The sequence below is a fragment of the Ochotona curzoniae genome, unplaced genomic scaffold (assembly GCF_017591425.1).
Source record: "Ochotona curzoniae isolate NIBS_2020 unplaced genomic scaffold, NIBS_Ocur_1.0 contig_2699, whole genome shotgun sequence".
NCBI lineage: Eukaryota > Metazoa > Chordata > Mammalia > Lagomorpha > Ochotonidae > Ochotona > Ochotona curzoniae.
Genome location: NW_024465561.1, coordinates 6,187,076 through 6,208,502, shown reverse-complemented (window position 1 = coordinate 6,208,502; position 21,427 = coordinate 6,187,076).

Genomic DNA, 21,427 nt, shown 5'->3' with positions numbered 1-21,427 from the left:
CGTGCATATTCCCAGCCACTGGTTTACTCACCAAAAACTAAAAAGCACCGGAGTTGGACAGGGGCTAAAGCCAGAGCCAAGAGCCAGGAAGTCAACACAGGTCTTCCATGCTGATAGCAGAACTTCTCGAGCCATAATCATTCCCTCCCAAAAGCTACACTGGCAGGAAGTTGCACCTGGGAAGTCAACCCAATGTAGGACATGGGTGTCGAACCCACGACGACAAATGCCTTCTCCTGAGAAACATTTTCAGGGCTGGTGAGATGCAGCAGTGATGAAGCCATTGCCTGGATGCCAGCATCTCATAAGGACACCAATTTGTGTCTAGGCTGCTCCACTTTCAATCCAGCTCCCTGTTAATGTGCCTAAGAGAGCAGCAAAAGACGGACCAAGTGCTTGGATCCTTGGATTCATTTTCATTTTTGCCAAAGCAAAACTCAAATAAATCAAACTCTGAATTTATCAATACATCATAATGAAACTATGTGGAACACAAAGGCACAGACAAAAATCTAAAAATCCACCAAATAAGAGATCAACTGCAACAAACAGATTCACAGATTTCCTAGAGGACATAATGTAATTATGCCTTCAAACCATCATCAATCCCAAATTACTCATACAAATAATTATCACTCAGTAATCAAAAAGGCAATATCAAAACACTTTCAGACCAAAACCAAAAAGGGCACCACTCAAGGATCTCCAGTGAAAGAATTTACTAAACATTTTGCTTTAATTTAAAAAAAAAAAGGATATTAAAATCAAACAGTAAAATCGATTCACAAAGTACCAATTAAAGGAGTTAGGTAAGGTGTCAGCAAATATATCTATTTTTTAAACCACAGTGATTAATTTTGGAAAGTTTAAAAGCTGAGTTAAAGCTGAACTCGAGACAGCAATAATGAGTGACATGAAGGCTAGCTTCAGTGACGGGACTTCAACCTCCCTTCGGGGCCTAATTAACTCCAGATTTTGTGGATTCAATGATTCGTTTAAAAATGTTAAGTGTCACCATTAAGTGAACAGATGTAGAATGTACACGTTCTTTTTTTTTTCAAGATTAGCTTTTTAAAAATAAGATTTATTTATTTAACTTGAAAGAGTTACAGAAAGAGAGAGACATAGAGAGAGAAGTTCCATCCACTAGTTCACTCCCCAAATAGCTGCAATGGCCAGAGATGACCGGCCTGAAGCTTGGATGCCAGCACTGCTGATGGTAGGATTAACCTGATACACCACTGTGCTGAGGCCAAAAGGTATCAATTCTAAGCCAGCACAGGAAAAGAAGAATGAAGTGGAATTTGGTAGATGTACTAGAATGGGCAGAGAAGGGGCCAGCACCTGGGTCATCTGCTACTGCTTTTCCAAGCCATTACCAACCAGCTGGATCAGAAGTGTCACAACCAAGACTGGAACCACCCCATTAATCCACTGTGCCATAGTGCCGACCCCTGATTTCATATATGCATTCTGAAACCATAATGCATAAAACTATATCCTAATAACCAAAGTTAGTATCCTCTGATTGATATATCCATAAACGTAAAACCATACATTTATATAACTCATGTGTCAAAGAAAAAAACTCCTGAAGTGACGGCGGATTAGTAACTCAAAACAATCCTCCTGGGATAACAAAGCTGGATTAAACACATCTGACTTTTTCAAATCTTCTTAAAAGCAGAGGGAAGCCAGTAAGATAATAAAGAGTCCTGAAGGAAAACCTAGAAGAAAATTAAAACTTAGAGAAGTAGCCCTAGAATTCAAAATGCATTCTCACCTGGATAGCATCTCATAGTTTATAAGCTAGGAGTATAAAACCTGAGCTATGATTGTGACAGGTTCCTGAAGTGTAGGAGACAGAAGCAGAGTCCTGGGATGCCATCAGCAAAGACTACTCCACTCAACCGAGACAAGAACACAAGTCTTGGCTTCATCTGGCTGTTTCCCAGAGACTCCAGTTTTAAGTTGGCTAACAGGAGATCCCATAATAACAGGACACCCAAGCTATCGACAAAAGCAAACAAAAACTCCTTCAAAGAAGATTCAAAAATCCTATGGTCTCAAAATATTCCTACTAATTCATTTTGTAGATCATGATAAAAAATGTCAAGATCTAGGCACACAAAACAAGACTCTGAGAGAAACTCAAAGAGGAAACAAGTGAAAAAATTTTTAAACAAACAAACAAACAAAAACTTAAATGTTAAGGATTTCAGACCTGGATAATAAAATCATCATGGTTAAAAAAAAAAAAAAAACCCTCTTGAAAACTTCACCCAAAAATCTGATTCTTTAAAAAAATGTAAAAATGTCAGGCCCAGCACAATAGCCTAGTGCCTAAGTCTTCACCTGGCATCCACTGGGATCCCATGTGGGTACTGGTTCATGTTCCAGCTGCTCCACTTTGCCATCCAGCTCCCTGCTTGTGGCCTGGGAAAGCAGTCAAGGACATCTCAAAGCCTTGGGACTCTGCACCCACGCAGGAAACCCGGAAGAAGCTCCTAGCTCCTTACTTCGGAATGTCACAGCTCTGGCCACTGCAGCTACTTGGGAAGTAAATCAGTGGATGGATGGAAGACCTTTCTCTCTGTATATCTGCCCTCCCAATTAAAAAAAAAAAAACTAAACAAAAAAAGACATAAGAATCCCTGCACTACAATTTGCCAGGCAATTCGTTGATTTATTCAATCATGAAGGTGAATTCAAGAGGCGGGCTTCAACCTTTGCGCCATGGCTGACTCTCAGAAATGTTACAACCGAATATTAATTTCAATCCAGTAGAAGGTCCCCCTGTCAAATCCCTAACCTATCTCAACCTCTCACAGCACAGTTTCCCTGGTCCTTCTGACATAAGTATAGCGGAAGTCCAGTGTCTGTTCAGAACATTGACCCAGTCCTGCATCGCTTGCGATGGGGCTTTGTGCGGAGGAAAGTTCAGAGTTGGTCTTGTTGACGTGCAAGCACCATCGAGTGCCCTCGTGTTAGACAAACAAGGATGACCATCATGTCACAAGACAACACGTGGCCAATAGTTAACCAAAATGTCATATTTCAGTAGGTCACAGCCTCACTTTGTCAACCAGGAGCTAGAAATGGTATGCACCATGACCTGCTCTGTCTTCTCCCAGTTCAGTATAACCAAAACACCCAAATAGCAGATTTTTCATAGAAGGTAATTTAATCTTATTCATATTTTATACAAGTATCATTCAGATGGCAGATTGCAGTCAGCCCTCTAAAAACAACAAAAAAGAGTTTAAACCACTTGCCGCTAATTCTGGTCTCTGGTGTAGACCAGATAACTAATTCCTGCTTTCCAAGCATATACAAATAATTCATTTTAAAGATTTAGAAGGTTGTATTTAGAAGGCTGTAAAACTCTACAGCAAATTATTACATCAGTGCACTGACCCAGAGGGCAGCATTACTGTAACTATTTTTAACAGTTTCAGCACAGAGCTCATTAGGTGTCAGTTGCGTTTCGGTTTGTAAGGCAGCCAACAATGGATTTGATGTTAGCTTTATAATACATTTAATCCTCATCCCTATAGACAAGATCCAACTTTACTGCAATTGGAAGGAAAATGAGCTTTCCCATTCTCTTTCATGAGTCTTACATTTATTGTTAGAAAATCTTCCGTTGTTCTCATATGTTTCTGCCAGCCAAACTGAACAGTTCCTTATTCCCCAAAGACAGAAACACACACACATACACACACAACTTGTGCCTTGCTTTCACAGTTGTGACAAAATGTACCTGAATTGGTTTTTTATTATTATTATTATATTGCTAAAAAAAATAAAAAAAAAAAGAATTAGGAGCCTTGTGTAGCAACTTAGTGGCTAAAGTCTTAGCTTTGCATCCACCAGGATTCCGTAGGGGCACTGATTCATGTCCTGGATACTCCACTTCCCATCCAGCTCCCTGCTTGTGGCCTGGGAAAGCAATCAAGGACAGCCCAAAGCTTGGGACTCTGCACCCACGTGCGAGACCAGGAAGAAGCTCCTGGCTCCTGGCTTCGAAACAGCTCAGCTCCAGTTGTTGCAGCCACTTAGGGAGTGAATAAGCAAACAAAATATCTTTCTATCTCTCCCTCTCTCTATAAACCTGACTTTCCAATAAAATAAAATAAATCCAAAACAAAAAAGGTATAAAAAAATTTTGAGAGGCATAGAGAAAGAGATAGACAGATATCTCTTATCTTCTGGCTCACTCCCCAGAGGGAGTGCAAGGCTGGGGTTAAGGCAGGCTAAGCTAGGAGTTAGAAACAGTTCAAGTCTCCCACATGGTTGGCAGGGACCTAATCACTTGAGCTACCACCACGGCTTCCCAGAATCTGAGTTAGCACAAAGCTAGAGTCAGCAGCCAGAGATTGGTATTGAACCAAGTGTCAACAGAAACAAAATAGGTTCTGTGTAATTATGTAGTGATAATACAAGGTTCAGGGCCAGCGCCATGGAATAACAGGTAAAACTGTCAGCTGCAGCACCAGCATCCCATATGGACAACGATATGAGTCTAGCCTCCTTCACTTCCAATTCTGTTCCCTTTCAATGTGGATAGAAAAACAGCAGAAGAGGGCCCAAGTTCTTGGGTCTCTGCACCCATGGGGAGACCTGGAAGAAGCTCCTAGTTCCTGGGTTCAAGCTGGCCCAGATGCAGTCATGGAAGCCACTGGGGAGTAAAACAGTGGATGGAAGCTCTCTCTCACTCTTTTTGTAACTCCTTGAAATAAATAAATAAATAAATGTTAAAATAATTAATATAAGCAAAAAAAAGTTGATTTTTTACGTTGGGGAGAGGGCAAAAAATAACATAAAGCATATTCAGGGAAGAACATAAATTACCTAAGCCCAGGATACACAAAGCAGGATGACTTCTCATTATATATTTCTTTATTTATCTATTTGCGAGTCAGAATTAGAGGGAGAAAAATAAATCTTCTATCTGATGATTCATTCCCTAAATATTACAATGGCTGTGGCTGGTCCAGAGCAAATTCAGGAGGATGGAACTCCATCTGGGTCTCTCACATGAGTGCAGGAGCCTGAAGACTTGGACCATCTTCTGATGTTTTCCCAGGTGCATAAGCAGGAAGCTGGATAGGATGGGAGCAGCTGGGGACTGAACTGTTGTTCCTATGGGATGCCAGTGTCACAGGCAACAGTTAACCTGCTGCACCACAAAACTGGCCCCAGTCCACTGACTTTTAATTTGAAGATTTTTTTTTTTTAATTGGAAAGTCAGATTTACAGAGAGAAGCAGAGACAAAGATCCTCCATCCAACGGCTCACTTCTTCCTGGTCTCCCATGCAGGTACAGTATCCCAAGGCTCTGGACCATCCTCTACTGATTTTCCCAGGCCACAAACAGGGAGCTGGAAGAGAAGTGGAACATCTGGAACACAAATCAGTGCCCATTTGGGATCCCATCGTGGTGCATGCAAGGCGAACGTTTAGTCATTAGGCTACTGTACCAGCCTCAGTCCAGTGACTTTTAATGAGTCTTGGGAAGTGTTCCAAAGTCATCAAATTCTACTCAGATTTTATGCATTCTAATACAATAAATTCTCACTTATAATTGTATAGTGAATTTGACCTGGAAAGGTGAGCCTTAGGGGGACTGGAGTCAATGTTTCCCAGGTTAGAGATTACTTTCTTTAGGACATGATTAGTTACAAATGTCATCAGAGATAGGGGAAGGTGTTGTTTCTGAAAAGAGGCTACTAAAAAAGTTGGCTGTGGATCGCTTTCAGGGTGGATATTTCTGAGAACAGATAAAGAATGTATATACATCAGGAGCAAAGGGTTGCTCAGGGTGCTCTGCATGACCGGGACAATGCAAACACCACATGCACATCATCCAAGTCAAAGCAGCCTGATGGGTAAGAGACACCCCTGAGACAGATCTCAGAGGTGCTTCTCTCTGAGTGCAGGCTTTTCAGGCTTTCTGGTGTAGAAGGTGAGCATCTGACCTGCTGGACAAACGCCTGCTCCATCACGGCTTTCCCCATGGGCAGTGTTTTCCAGGGAAGAGGCGATGCTCAGCAGATGGGCAACCCTGTATGTCAATGTGCCAATTCATCAACTCGGTCCAGCTTTCCTATCCAGACTTCTGCAATATATGATTCTTCAGTAACAGCAGAGACAGAGCTAAGAAAGTACATTTGTTTGATCCTGGAGAGAAGGCACAACCATAACATAAACTGTTGAGGAAATAAATCCACAACCCAGAGCTATACTGTTTTCTATTGTAAGTGCCAGGAACCCAAGCTGGTACCTCCCAGCAAGGTGGGATTCCAACCAGATGCTGATCCATGAACAAGGAAAGTCACAGATGCCTCCTCTAGAGAGGGAGGGGGTAGGTCTGAGCCACTCATGGATGGTGGTTTGACATTTAAACGGTAAAGAAACAAAGAATATATACAAATCAAGACTGCAGCATTGGACCACAGGTGACCAAAACTTGGGTTGGGAGAACATCAAATAACCACTAGCCATCTAAGAAAGTAGGACTGAGGAATAATGAAACAGGCAAGAGGAAAAAACACTCAGAGCCAAATAAATTTATACATAAGACAACTATTTTTCAAAATTCTTGCTCGGCTTTGGATGTTCTGTTTGCCTCCCAGCTACAAACACATTCTTCACACACACTGGGAAAGCTGCACAAAACTAGTCAGCATTCAGAAGCTTAATCCGCAGTCCCAGTGTAGTGCCTGCGGGCTCCACAGTCAGACAGCCATTTGTCCTCAGGAGAGGTTAGGGGTTGAAATGCAAATATGCAAACAACAGAATTCTTTCCCTAAGATCCCTGGGACAAAAACATGATCCCCATTGCTATTTTTAAAGAAAAGAAAATGGGAGAAGAAAAAAAAAAAGGCTTGCAATCTTGGGGATTTCTTTAAGTAACTAAGTATATTATAATTCTGAAGGAGAAAATGATGGAAAAGAACCAACCCACTTGTTCTGGGTAAAATCCATATTCCAGAGAAAAAGTTGACATGTGTGTGACAGTTGACTTACCAGAATCACTAAAGATTTATTGATTTATCAGTCAGTGCCTGGGGCACTTGATTCTCCCCAAGGGAGAATTAACAATTCCAACTAAACTAATACATTCTATTATGAACTGAAATGAGTGCAAGAATCAATCCCGTCACTGTGTACAAGATCCAATTATGGAAAAAAAAAGTATGTCTATCCTTTTGGGGGAAATATCTAAAATTAAAACTTTATTTAATGAAAGAAATATTGTGTTAAGTAACTGGAACTGAAGCCCATGCACACTTTACAGGATGGGTTTAACGAGCTTTAGAGATGAAAGCCTCATCGAAATGCGATGACACAGCTGGGTCAGGCACATGGTCCTTCATGCAGACCCCCTGGAATGGACTGCTTCACCCACTTCTTAGAGGTATTATCTTGGGACTCTTTCAACCCCAGTTTTATCATCTGTAAAATGGCTTTTTTTTTTACAGCTGTCCTCTGGAGCACTGATAGTAGCAGACACAGTAGCTGGCATGCTGTCAGCATTCCAAATGTGGCTCAGTTTTTATTCCATCATTCTAAGATCATAAGAAGTTAGTAGTGACACTGTGGGCTGTATACAAGTCCCAGAGACAAACTAGTTCTCAGAGTATAATAAAACACCTTTAAAGATTTTTTTTTTTCACTACAGTGTTTCAGTGTCAGTTAACAAGTAAGTGGTCAGGTCTGGAGGCATAGCCTAATGGCTAAGGCCCTCTTCTTGCACACATTGGGATCCCATATGGATGCCAATTCTAATCCCAGCTGATCTGCTTCCCATCCAGGTTCCTGCTTGTGGTCTGGGAAAGCAGTCGAGGATGGCCCAAAGTCTTGGGACCCTGCACCCACGTTGGAGACCTGGAGGAAGGGGATAGGTGCTGGGTCTGCCATGGGCAGCCAGGAAGCCTATCAGAGGGACAGAACTGGACTAAAAGAGGAAGTAGACAGGTAGTGGGAGTCGGGGACAAAACCACCTGAAGCCTTTAAGTCTACTAGAGATTCTGAGATCGGGGGACTGCAGCAGCTCTAGTGGGTAGCTCTCCTGAGGGTGAGTTTTTGGAAAAGCATGAGCCTGGCACCTGCACAGGCTCTCTGTTTGATGATGTGACTCTTTCCCTGCTGGGGTGCCGCCCACCACAGCTAACCTCCAAGACAGTGAATGAATATGCCTCTTTCCTTTCTAAGCACCTAGCCTTGAGTATGTTATTACAGCCATGGACAGTGGACCAATATACCAAGGAAGAGGACCAAAGAGGAAATGACCAGCTCCTGAGAGGTCAGGCAATAGTAGGATGTGAGCTGGCTGACAGGTTGAGCAGTCCTTGGTGGTCCCAACAGGAGACGTTTTGGAAGAGCAAAGGAGCCAAAAGGCCTGCTGGATCGGAGGAGAACCAGACATAGTGAATGTAGCTAAATTGTGGACTGCGCTGTAAAGTAAGCCTACAACCAGGTGGTACCCAGAAGAGGCCATTGGGCAGTGGAAGGATTTCACTCACCATACAATTTAGTTGAGAAGAAAATGTTGCGATATAGGAAAGAAAAGAGAGAAGTCCTGTAATGAGCACCTTTGAGAAGGTGAGAAGGAAAAGGGTCCAGTGCAAGGTGAAGAGTGACCTCAGCGAGGAGCCAGAAAGGCACCCAGTGCAGCAGGAGGGAAGGCAGAGCTCACAGAAGTTACCTGCCCCCGCCGCCTCTGCTTCCCCAGGATGTTGCTGCGAGGAGCTCTCTGTGTGTACCTCTGGGGAGAGACCACCAGGCATGATTGTCTAGATAAAGCCCAGTGCATAGAAACACTCAAAAGGGTGAATGTCTCAAGGCAAAGTGAAAGAACGGATGAGTGTCAAGTTTACCTTCCAGGCACTAAGAAATGATAACAACAACAACAAAAATGGTGCCATGTAGTCATGGTACAAGGCAAAACAGACTGATAGAACAACAACAACAACAAAAATCAAAAAACAAACCTGCTTGTGAATATGTGATTGTGTGTGTGTGTGTGTGGACATGTGGAATCATACATATATGAAAATGGCAGCATCGATGATAGGCAATGATAGCATCCATGACTCAATAAATGTTATTAACACCACTTGTTGAATATTCACACCATTTTGTTGAATATTCAACAAAAGATAGTGTTTGCTATGTCACATCACATGCAGAGATGAATAACACACACTGGTCTTGTATGCAGTGCGTTAAGCCACCACAGCCAGTGACAGCTTGAGTCCTGGTGCTCCACTTCCAATCCAGCTCCTTGCTAACGTGTGTGCCTGGGAAGGAAGCAGATGATGGAGTCCTGACCATGCACGTGGGAGACCTGGAGAAGTTCCTGGATTCTGGCTTCAGCCTGACCCACACCTGCTAATTGTAGTCATTTGGCCACTCTGCCTTTTAAATAAATAAATAAATCTTTAGCAGGAAAGAAAAAATAAATGACAGATGAATTAGGTATAAAGGGTCATGATGTATACCGCTTTACTCTCCAAGGGCTCAGGAAAAAACAAAAGACATTCAGAGAACCGATGATAAAGAAAAATAAGCAAGTGTTAATGAGAACCTGGAAAAAGTATATATAATCATTGGACTAGAACTAGACTTGCAATTTTTCTGTGTCAAATTATTCTCAAGTGAAACGATTTACAAAAATTAAAGAAAAAAGTAATATTCCGGGGCTGGTACAGGGGTATAGCAAGCTCATCCTCCACTTGCACACCAGTTCATGTCCCAGACGCTCCATTTCCAATCCAACGCCTTACTAATGGTCTGGGAAAGCAGTGGAAGATGTCTTCAGCCTTTGTGCCTCTACACTCTCACAGGGGAGACCCAGAAGAAGCTGCTGGAACCCTGCTTTGGATCAGCCCAGCTCTGGCCGTTGCAGCCATTTGGCGAGTGAACCAACAGATGGAAGATCTCTCTCTCTCTCCGTGTGTGTGTGTGTGTGTGTGTGTGTATAACTCTTTCAAGTAAAATAGATAAATCCTCTTTAAAAAAATAACAATAGGACCCGGTGCAGTGGCCTAGCAGCTTAAGTTCTCACCTTGAACCATCGGGATCCCATATGGGCACCGTTTCATATCCTGGCAGTCCTGCTTCCCATCCAGCTCCCTGCTTGTGGCCTGGGGAAGCAGTTGAGGATGGCCCAAAGTCTTGGGACCCTGCACCCATGTGGGAGACCCAAAAGAGCTCCTGGCTTCAGATTGGCTCAGCTTCAGCCATTGCAGTCACTTGGGGAGTGAATCATTGGATGGAAGATTTTCCTCTCTGTCTCTCCTCCTCTCTATATATGTGACTTTGCAATAAAAATAAATAAATCTTTTAAAAAAACAATAATGTTAAATGTGGAAAAACAGATATATAATATAAAGAGACAATGGACACATGGGGGAGCATTTTGCCTCATGCAATATAAAAGCTGTAAATCAAAACATGCATCACTTGACTTAGGTCTTGAAACATCATCTCCTTTAATTAAACTGAAATCTGCACTCCCCACTTCTTGAAACAACTATAGATTTAATATATGTATATACCTATGCATTTGAAAGGAACAGTGATACAAAGAGACAGATCTTCCACATGCTGGTTTACTTCCCACATGCCTGCAATTTCCAAGACAAGGCCAGATCCAAACCAGGAGCCAGGGGCACGATCCAGGTCTTTCATGCGGAGGGCTAGCAGCCCCTGCCTCCCAGACACGTTGGCAGGAAGGTGGAGCGGAGGCAGATGCGGTACTTTGCCAAGTGGCAGTGGGACCCACTGCAGCAGAATGCCTGCCCCTCCCCTAGGATGCTTTTTTTTTTTTTTTTACTACAGCACGTACTGTTTTCTAAAACATTATTTATTTACATATTTGTTGCATGTATTACAGATGTTTGCGTCATCTGCAGAACACAAGTTTCAGGGATTGGTTTTCACTAATCTATCCCAAGCATTGAGAATAGGAGCGCTACGTGCTCTTGGTATCAGCTGAATAACTGCAACAAAATGATTAAGTTGCTTTTGATAATAATATTATAGGTGGAAGTGTGAATACCAGACTCCTTTGTGCTCTTCTGGTATGAGAGTAAATGGATTAAGTCATCTCAATGCACACACATTTTAAAATATGAAGCGGCCATTAAAAATGGTGTGTAATGTGATAAGGAGTGTGTTACATTTTTTTATGGGGAGCACAGATTATAAAATCACATGTACTGTGTTTCCTCCGCATTTTAAAAATTGAAGGCAGAAGTAAACACATTTCTAATAAAATATCAGACATAAAATGAGATGATCAGTGCTGTCTTACCTCCTTCTGCCACACTTATTTTTCAACAATGAATAAATAACAGCAGGGAGGGAAACCCTTTTTCAAAAACAGAAAGAAGAGAGACCGGTTGTGTGGTAGGTTTAGCCACTGCCTGTCATTCTAGCGTCCCGGATGAGCACCAGTTCATGTCCCAGCTGTTCCACTTCTGATCCATCTCCCTGCTAATGGTCCTGGGAAGCCAGCAGAAGGAGGCCCAAGTAACTGGGTCTCTGCCATCCACAGGGGAGACCCAGATGGAGCCTCGTGCTCCCAGCTTCGGCCTGGTCCAGCCCTGGCCATTGTGGCCATTTGAGGACTGAGCCAGCAGATGTATCTCTTTCCCTCTATCTAACTCTGCCTTTCAAATAAATTCTTTTTTTTTTTTCCAAGATTTTTTTTTCCAGGAACCACATTTACTGTACAAACAGTGAGAAGGTCCAAGGCGCCAGGCTGTAGCCCAGGTAGTGTCGATCCCTTCAAAGCCCTGCCTGCTGCCTGGGGTGAGGGCAGGAGGTAGACTTGAGCACCAGGGAGGCTGTGGTGGGCATGGGAACCCCATCCCAAGGGGGGCAACAGTGGAAGGCAACAGGAGGTGTTAGGAATTTATTTATTTATGTTTATTACAAAGTCAGATATACAGAGAGGAGGAGAGACAGAGAGGAAGATCTTCCATCTGATGGGTCACTCCCCAAGTGGCCACAATGGCCCAAGCTGCACTGATCCGAAGCTAGGAGCCCGAAGTCTCTGCCAGGTCTCCCATGCGGGTACAGGATCCCAAGGCTTTGGGTTTTCCTCAACTGCTTCCCCAGGCCACAAACAGGGAGCTGGATGGGAAGCAGGACTGCCAGGATATGAAACGGTGCCCATATGGGATCCCGGTGTGTGCAAGGTGAGGACTTTAGCCGCTAGACTATATGCCAAATCCTCAAAAAAAAAAAAATTCTTTTTAAAAAGTAGGAATTATATAGTCAATAGGAAGGTGCTTTCTTGTTTTAACAAGAAACCAGAAGAAACAAAAAGTACACAATTCACTATACATTAAATAGAAATTATCAAGCAAAAAGGCATGGATAGGACCCTGCATGGTGGCATTGTAGGCTATTCCTCTATGGATTAACTGGCATCTTATATGGGCATCAGTTTGAGTTCTTGCTATTCCACTTCCCTTCCAGCTCCCTGCTTGTGGTCCTGGGAAAGCAGTGGAGGATGACCCAAAGCTTTGGGCTCCTGCACCTATGTGAGAAACCGGGAAGAAGCTCGTGGCTTTGGATCAGTTCAGCTCCAGCTGTCACAGCCACTTGAGGAGTGAACCAGTGGATGGAAGCTCTTTCTCCTAGTTTCTGACTTTACAATAAAAGCAAATAAATCTTTTTTTAAAAAATCATTTGGAGAGTAAACCAGCAGATGGAAAATCTCTGTCTCTTTCTCTGTAACTCTGACTTTGTGCAAGTGAAATGGACAAATAAATCTTTACCAAAAGAAAAAACCAAAGGCAAAAAAAGCAAAGCAAAAACAAATACACAAAAAAACCTCCCTATTGTCTGTTGCTTTAAAACTAAAATCAGGTATAAATATGCATTCAATAAATTAAAAGTTTTTGGATAAAAAGTGCATTCTCTCCTCAAGTAGACCAGATATTCTTCTGGAACAAAATTCACTGATCCTGACCATCCCTGAAGTGACTCCAAGTTTGTTCTCTGCCTTTGGCTCTGGCTCTCTTGCCCTCTCAGGGCGAGGCCTCCCTGAAGCTAGCGCGGGGAGTTGGGGAGGTGGGGGTGGGTTATACAACAGCAACCACGTCGGCCAGATCCCCCCCCCTGGAAATAGCTCAGCCTACCGCGCATATTAGTGCGGGAAAGCCCGCGGCCTGCCGGGATGGTGCGGTTCAACAGCCCGCCTTCTCGGCACCTGTGCATCTAGGATGACTCGCATGGTTGAGTCCCGGGACGGGCGCGTTACAAGGCAATTACAGGGCTAGGGGAGAGGGGAGACTGGGTGTGGAGAGAAGGGGCGGGGGAGTTCTTAAGACATCTTTTTTAAGCCTATGATCCTTGCACCAGCTGCAAGGATGTTCTGGCAACTCCTATAAAACACTGCCCTCTGGTGTCAAGGTCACTGCATGTTTGTTAAAACAGGACACAGACAAAAGAAACGTCTTTCTTTAAAAAAGAAAATGTCAAGGAATTTACTTTTCTGACTTGGAAAGCATCTGAACACAAAACCTAGAAAGGTAAAGCTGTCTCGGCTGCTTCATCTAATGATATTTTTAGAAGTTGTGAGTGGAGAAGTTTCTAGAAAAATAAAGATATCACAGGAAAGTTTGTAGTTTTAGTAAGAACAGTACCAAGAATGTTATACACTACGAGAGGACTTCAAAAAACTTGTGGGGAAATGGGAATAAAAGACACATTTATTTTGGTACAAAAATGCTTGAAATCCAATCATTGGTTTTTGTTGTTCTTTTCATAATATACACGTTCCATGACCTTCTTGCAGACTTCTTTTATATTATCACTGGGCAAAATAATCAGGCCTGTGCTGCTCACCAGTGGAGTCAACTCCACAGACAAGTGTTGGCAGAAGGAAGAGTCCACTCTGAAAAGCCAGCAGTTGGGACCTGTGTTGCGGCACCATGAGTTAAGCCTCCACCTACAATGCCAGCAGCCCATAAAGAGTGAAGGTTCCAGTCCCACCTGCTGCAATTCTGATCCAGCCTGGGAAACCTGCAGAAGCTGGCCCAAGCACCTGGGTCCCAGCCACATGTGGGAGACCTGAATGGAACTCCTTGCTTCTGCTTGGCCCAGCCAGTGAACCAATAAATGCAATCTCTCTCTCTCTTTATCTCTCTCCTCTCTCTCTCTCTCTCTCCCCTCTCTCCCACCACCCCCCCCCCGGCTGATTTATTTCAAAGGTCGAGTTACCGATAAAGATGGAGAGACAGAGAAAGAGCTCTTCCATGCACTGCTTCACTCTGCACATGGCTGCCTCAGCCAAGGCTGGACAAGTTCAGAGCCAGGAGCTTCTTCTGAGTCTCCAGTATGGCTGCCGTGTTACAAGCACTTCACGCTTCTTGCACTGCTTTCCTAGGCACCCATGAGCAGGGAGTTGGATCTGAAGTGGAGCAGCCAGAAGTTGAACTGGTGTACATGTGGGACGCTGGTGCTGAAGGCAGCAGCTTTACCCACTACGCCACAGCTCTGGTCACCTCTGCCTTTCCAACAGAAATGAAAACAAATAAAAACTATATCTTAGGAAAAAAAAAGAAGAAAAGCATTCCAGTAAAAAACAAAGAGCACATGTATGTCACCTCTTCTGAACTGTCCCCTACATTCAGGGTGTATATCCTCTTCTTACTGATTATCTAGACTTAGTATCTCTCACAGCTACTGAGGACATAGGAGAGCATCTGTATTAGTCTCCTACACGTGTCATAGCACAGTGCTGCATACTGGGTGCCATGAAGAATGGAACTTCATTCCTTCATAGTTCTGAAGGTTGAGATTCAAATTCAAGGTCTCAACAGGGTCATGCTCCCAACCAAAAAGAGTCCTTCCTCCCCTCTTGGAGCTTCTGGTTTTTGCTCAACATCTGGCAGCACCACTCCCACCTCTGCTTCCATCTTCACATGTAACCTTCTCTGTGCTTAAATCTGCAGAGTTTCAAGTAAGCTTCTAATCGGAGATACCAGGGATTGGAACTAGATACTATCTCTTTAAATTTTTTATGATATGGCTCCATATTCATTTTCATTGGAAAGGCAGATTTACAGGGACAAGGAGAGACAGAGAGAAAGATCTTCCATTTTCTAGTTCATTCCCCAAGTGGCCACAACATCCAGAGCTGAGCCGATCCAAAGCTAGGGGCCAGGAGCTTCTTCCAGGTCTCTCACATGGGTGTGGGTCTCAAGATTTTGGGACATTCTCTGCTGCTTTCCCAGGCCACAGGCAGGGAGCTGGGTGGGAAGTAGAGAAGCTGGGGCATGAATCAGCATCCATACGGGATCCCAGCACTTGCAAGTGGGGGATTAGCAAATGGAGCCGTTGTGCTGGCCCAGATCTGAACTTTTCAGTTTATAATTTAGCATCAGACTAAACTCCTAACTCAAAGAAATGTTTCACTTGCTGTCAACTTCATCCCTCTCCCGACTGAAAACTGAACCAGACTTCTCTTTCTTCAGGAGGAGCACCCCATTCGGTGCACGGTGGCCCCTGAAAAGCCTGCTGCTGACCTCAGCCCCTGGAGAGTGTCCCTCAGGTAGGCATCTGGACAGATCACCCACAGATCAAAAGCAAGAGACAAAGAGAAGAGCTGGAACGAGGTATGTAACTAATGGCCACTGTAAGCACTTACTTTTGAAAAGGTCAAGGCCTCCACAGCTCTGCCAGCCCTGCAGTACTGACCCCAACCTGCACACCTGGCTCCCCACTGGACCTTCACACAGCATTCTAGATTCAACTCATGGGCCCCATTACCTTCAACACAGCATCTTGCTCACTGGCATCGCAGTCCTGCCCAGCAGCTCCTTCCCCACTTGTAGATAAGCAAACCCTGTACTTGCGCCGACCCTCAAAGCCACAACCGTGACACAGTGACTCCTCACCGGCCTTTCCACATGCTGGCGGCCTCAGAAGCATAGCCGCCATGCCTAGTCCGTGGCAGTTCCCCAGGAGCAGGGAGTGTGCCAGCATCACTTCTGCTTAGCACAGAGCAGAGCTCCTACAATCATCACACTAAGTCACATGGAGACTACAAGTAAAACAGTAGGGAACTAAGGTGTACAGGCTTGTTGCTATGATTTTAAGCAATATCCATGATGGAGCAAAATGAGCATCCAGCTGTAGAGGCGGAGCTTTTTTTAAGCTTTATTTTCTTTGTAATTGACACACAATAATTGTACGTGTTCAATCAGTGCTCTGATGTTTCAATACAGGCATACATTGCATGACGCTTAAATAACCACCACTTCCAGCATCTATCATTTCTTTTTAATAATAACACCCCAAGTCTTCTCATCTAACTAGTCTAAAATACATAATGTATTATTGTTCACTTAAGTCCCTGGTCCGGGCAAGATTGCTCATAGCTGGCTGTACCTCTGTACCATGTTCCAATCTCTAGCAGCAATAGCATTACTGGATGTTGTGGAAGGTCTTTCATTGGATATTATTTCACTGCAATTTAACAAATTGCAAGGGCTCAGCATTGTGGCACCATGGACTGAGCCACTGTCTGCAATGTTAGCATCCCATATGAGCGTCTTTCAAGCCCAGCTGCTTCACTTACAATCCAACTCCCTGCTAATGTGCCTGGGAGAAGCCGTGGAAGACGGTCCAAGTACCAGGGCCCCTGCCACCCTCATGGGAGACCCAGCTGGAGTTCCTGACTTCTGACCCAGTCCTGACTCTTGCAGCCCCTTAGGAAGTAGACCGATGCTTGGAAGGCCAGACAACCACTCCTCCGGGTGTCTACATTGCTGCTGGAACATTCTTTCCACCCCAGTGGGAAAAGTAGTGCTTCTTGAGAGGCCTGCCTCTGGGTTGCCATACTCAATGGTCTCCACGGTCACAGACGTTGGAAGTGCCTGTGGGTTATTTACACTGTGGAGTCCTCAGCAATGATTGATGCAGGAGCACAAATGACCTCCCCAACCCACCTCCCACTCCCTTGCCAAGATGATCTCTACTCTGGGGCACGATTTACACACCCACACACCTCTGTCAGGCAACAGAACTGTCACGTGACTCTAGCCTAACATTGCACTCTGGTTTGGGTTCCTCACCTTCCTCAATGTTCCTCCCACAATCCCTTTGGAGCAGCTCCCTAATCACATTCCACTTGCATGTAAATCCTTGTCAAATGGTCTGCTTTCCAGGGAAACCCTTTGGGACTAGGAATGGAGTCCTGGGAGACAGATTCTAAGGTTGGATTGTAGAGTTGGGTCATTTCCCGGCCAGTACCAGCTCTGTTGCTGGTGACAGCCGTGTCAGTAACAGAATCATTCCTGCTTACCTCTCTGATGAATTGGATGATACACGGAAGGGAAGCATTGCCTCATGAACTAGATTTCCAGCATTTGAAAAACATCGAGAAATAGTTACAGAGCCTGAGGGATCTGACAGCTTGCTGTCCAGTACTATCAAAGCACTGAAGAAAGAAAATGATGGCTTCAAAACAACCAATTATCAACTCATAGCATGACGCGAAAAGCAGAAGCCACCAGAGCGCTAACAGCCTGGGCCACTGTCTTCAGCCTGTCCCACTTATAGCTGCTCCATGCATTCAGCAGGTGAACCAAGAGAGAAGATAGAAAATGCAACATTTCAAAATTGTGAAATACAGCCAATGCAGGCAGTATTTACAAGAAAATTGTATATTCCTGTATTTCAAAAAAAAAGTTTTAAAAATCAATAATCTAAACTTCCAACTTAGGATAGTGTGAAAAGAAAAGGAAACTAAATATAAAGCAAGCATTAACAGGACATAATCAAGAGTAAAAATAACAGAAAATAGAAAAAGAAAAAAAGAAAAAAGCAGGCTCATTGAGAGAATTAACAAAATTGACAAACTAAGTAGAATGAGCAAGAAAAAACTTATGAGGACTAAAATTTCTGAAGTCAGGAATAAAAAGAGAGTAGATCATCAATGATCTTACAGATAAAAAGAATTATAGGAGAGAATGATAGACCAACAAATGATATAATTTTGGGTTAAATGAAAAAAGTTCTACAGAGTCATGAACAGTGGACGCTGATTAAGAAAAATAGAAAATATGAATGGGTGTTCAAGTCAAGAGAGTGAAGGAGGAGGCTGGGGGCTGGGGGATGAGGCCGGGAGCTGGAGGAGGAGGCTGGGGGCTGGGGGAGGAGGCCGGGAGCTGGAGGAGGAGGCCAGGGGGCTGCAGGAAGAAGATGAGGCCAGGGGGGTGCAGGAAGAAGATGAGGCCAGGGGGGTGCAGGAGAAGGCCGGGAGCTGGAGGAGGAGGCTTGGGGGCTGGATGAGGAGGCCAAGGGGGTATAGGCAAAGCTAAAGGGTACAGAATTTCCTTTTGAAGTAATGAAAACGTTCTATAATTGATTGTGTTGATGGTGACACATAACTGTGAGTATACGAAAACCTACTGAATTTTATGCTATAAAAGAATGAATCCTTGGTATATTAATCATATCTCAATAGAGCCATTTTTAAAGATTAATTTATTTTTATTGGAAAATCAAATATACAGAAAGGAGGAAAGACAGAGAGGAAGATCATCTGTCCGATGATTTACTCCCCAAGCAGCTGCAATGGCTGGAACTGAACCAATCCAAAGCCAGAATCCAGGAGCCTCTTTCGAGTCTCCCATGCAGGTGCAGGATCCCAAAACTTTGGGCTGTCCTCAACTGCTTTCCCAGGCCACAAATAGGGAGCTAGATGGGAAGTGGAGCCGCCAGGATACAAACCAATGCCTATATAGGATCCTGGCTATGCAAGGTGAGCACTTTAGCCACTGGGCTACTGCGCCAAGCCCCCAAAGCCCTCCTTTTTAAAACACACTGACCATGAGGCTTTAAATTGTCTTCACACTAGCTAACAACCTGCAGTGTGAAAAACTCTGTGATTAGTGGTAACTATTTTTTCCTTCTTTGAAAATTTCCTTGGAATTACAATACCAGTGGGGGGAAGGGAGGAGATTTTTTTCAAAAGTGAATCTTCTTGCTCCATGTTACTGGTCAGCTACAGTTTTTCTAGGAACTCCAGGCTTTGATTTAGTGGGATATCCCAAGCCTTAGTGGAAGACATGGCAACAGAGGCTAGACTGGTCCTGAACTGCAAGGGTCAGGGATGGGACCACAGGAAGAAAGCTTGCAATGGGCGCTTTCCAACGATGAACAAAAGCAAGCAGGTCCCTGGAAAGCCATGTGGAAGGGCAGCTGCCCCGAGGAAAACCAAATCCTTGCTCACTTGTCTGTGACCCTATCTACAATGCCTGCCAAATTTGAAAGTACTTCCAAAAAATCTGTAGCAAACAAAATTTTAAATAAGTTTATTCTACTGCCCAAAAAAATTGCTGAAATCCATACATATGAACAGTCTTCAAAAAGCTCATAGAGAATGAGTATTGGCGGGGGACTACGCATGGACCTCAACATTTTTGCACCAAAATAAACTTACCTTTAATTCTGTTTGTGATGAACTTTTTGAAGTCCCCTTGTTCATGCAAAACCTCTAGGGCATCCACTAAAGCAGGAATTTAGGGACAAGATAGATGACTGAAGGAAGGATGTCTATGATACTGTCACGCATCCTTTTGGATGTAGTCAATAGTACACAGAAGGAAACAGACACACGTAAGCCCTTCATCAAAGCACGTTAATGGGTAACAGAAAACTAATCAAAGTTATTGAAAACAGAAGAAACCAAGATCCAGAAGCTCAAAATTTTCCCTTTTTTTTTTTAACTGGCACATCATAGTGGTGCATATTTACGGGACAGAGTGTGACATTTCAAGACAGAACATAATGTGTAATGTCCCTTCACTTGCCTTTAGAATTAAAATGTTGACTACAAAAAGAATATTCTATAGAAAAACACAATAGGACGAGTAAGCTACAGTTTCACTCCTCCACAGCTTCCAATATCCACAAAGTCATTTTTTTGAACACAATGTATTTTATGAATAAACCTCCACACTTTTAAAATTGAGTTTTCTCTTTTTGAAGTACAGCTTCAAGCAACTACAAGTTTCTATCCTGCTAACCTCAGGCAGCGGTTGCTTTTAACTTCTATCTTTTATTTAAAAAACTTAATTGGAAGTTTTTGTAGCCAGAAGGAGCACTTCAAAGAAAGAAAAAAATGCCAAAAATTAATACTTTATGTCAGAGGTTAGGAGGAAAGGAAACAAAGATTACAGAAACGAGGGGTTAATGGTATAGAAGAAAGCGGTGGAAGAAGGGAGGAAATGCATAGAAGACAGAACGAGGACGGGATGCCCAACACAGGGACAACACAGGGACTGGCAATTTGCTTCCTCCGATCTGGTCCAGACCCCACCAGGCTGACAGCCGAGGTTCTGATCTCTCACACAGCCCCAGGGGCCTGTGCACAAGTCCCCACCCGCTGCTCTCTGCTCCTACTCATGTCTCCAGCTGCATGTGGAAGGACCTCAACTCTTCCTTTCCTGCAATTCCCAGACATTCCTGTCACTGCAGAGTCTAAATTCAATGAGTCAATACAAGCTTAAAGCTGCAAGCAGAATTTAGCACCCTGCATTTGAGAGGAAGGTGGTGGCAGAAGCAGGCCCCGTGCTGGGAGGGTCAAGCCCTCTGTTGGACTCTAACCAGGGCCCCTTCTTCCTCTCGGAGCTCTGTTGTGCCATGGTGACGTGACAGCACTGGAGAGAGCCCCTTGAGCTCAGATAACCCACCACTCCGTGATTTAACGCTCACCAAGGATGCAGATGAACAGGGAGATGAGATGACCCTCTGAGACTTGCTCCTGGAAAGAAAGAATGAGTCCTGCTAGTTCCAGTGGGGACACTGGCACATGTTTGACCGGTGCCAATCAAACAGATAAAGTTTACCACATCAGAACAGCTCTGAGTTCCAGGTAGGCATGATTTAGAAGGGGACATGCAACAGTTCTTAGAAAGGGCAGTCATTTAGCCCAGCAGTTAGGACACTCTCACACTGTACTGGAGAACACTGGGTTCAATACCCAGCTCCAGCTCCTGACTCCAGATTCCTGCTGACACAGCACTGGGAGGCAGTGCCTAGGGCCCAAGAAGCTAGGTTCCTACGTAGGAGACCCAGATTGTGCTCCCAGCTCCCAGCTGTGATGGGTATTTGAGAGGAGAACCAACAGAGAGAAGTGTGCATGCTCGCTTGTGCTCACTCTATCTCTCTCTCTGCCTCCCAAAATAATAATAAAAATAATAATAACTTTTTAAAAGTATGTGGAATAATCAAAGCAAAGTTTATTTTGTTAAGAAACTATTTTGAAGCCTGCACATAGCTCTTATTAGAATACACATTTTCTACAAAATTTCTGAAGATGCTTGTGACACACTGATGTCATTTTTTTTACATCAAAATAAAATTGTAATTCTATCTTCCACAATGTTTT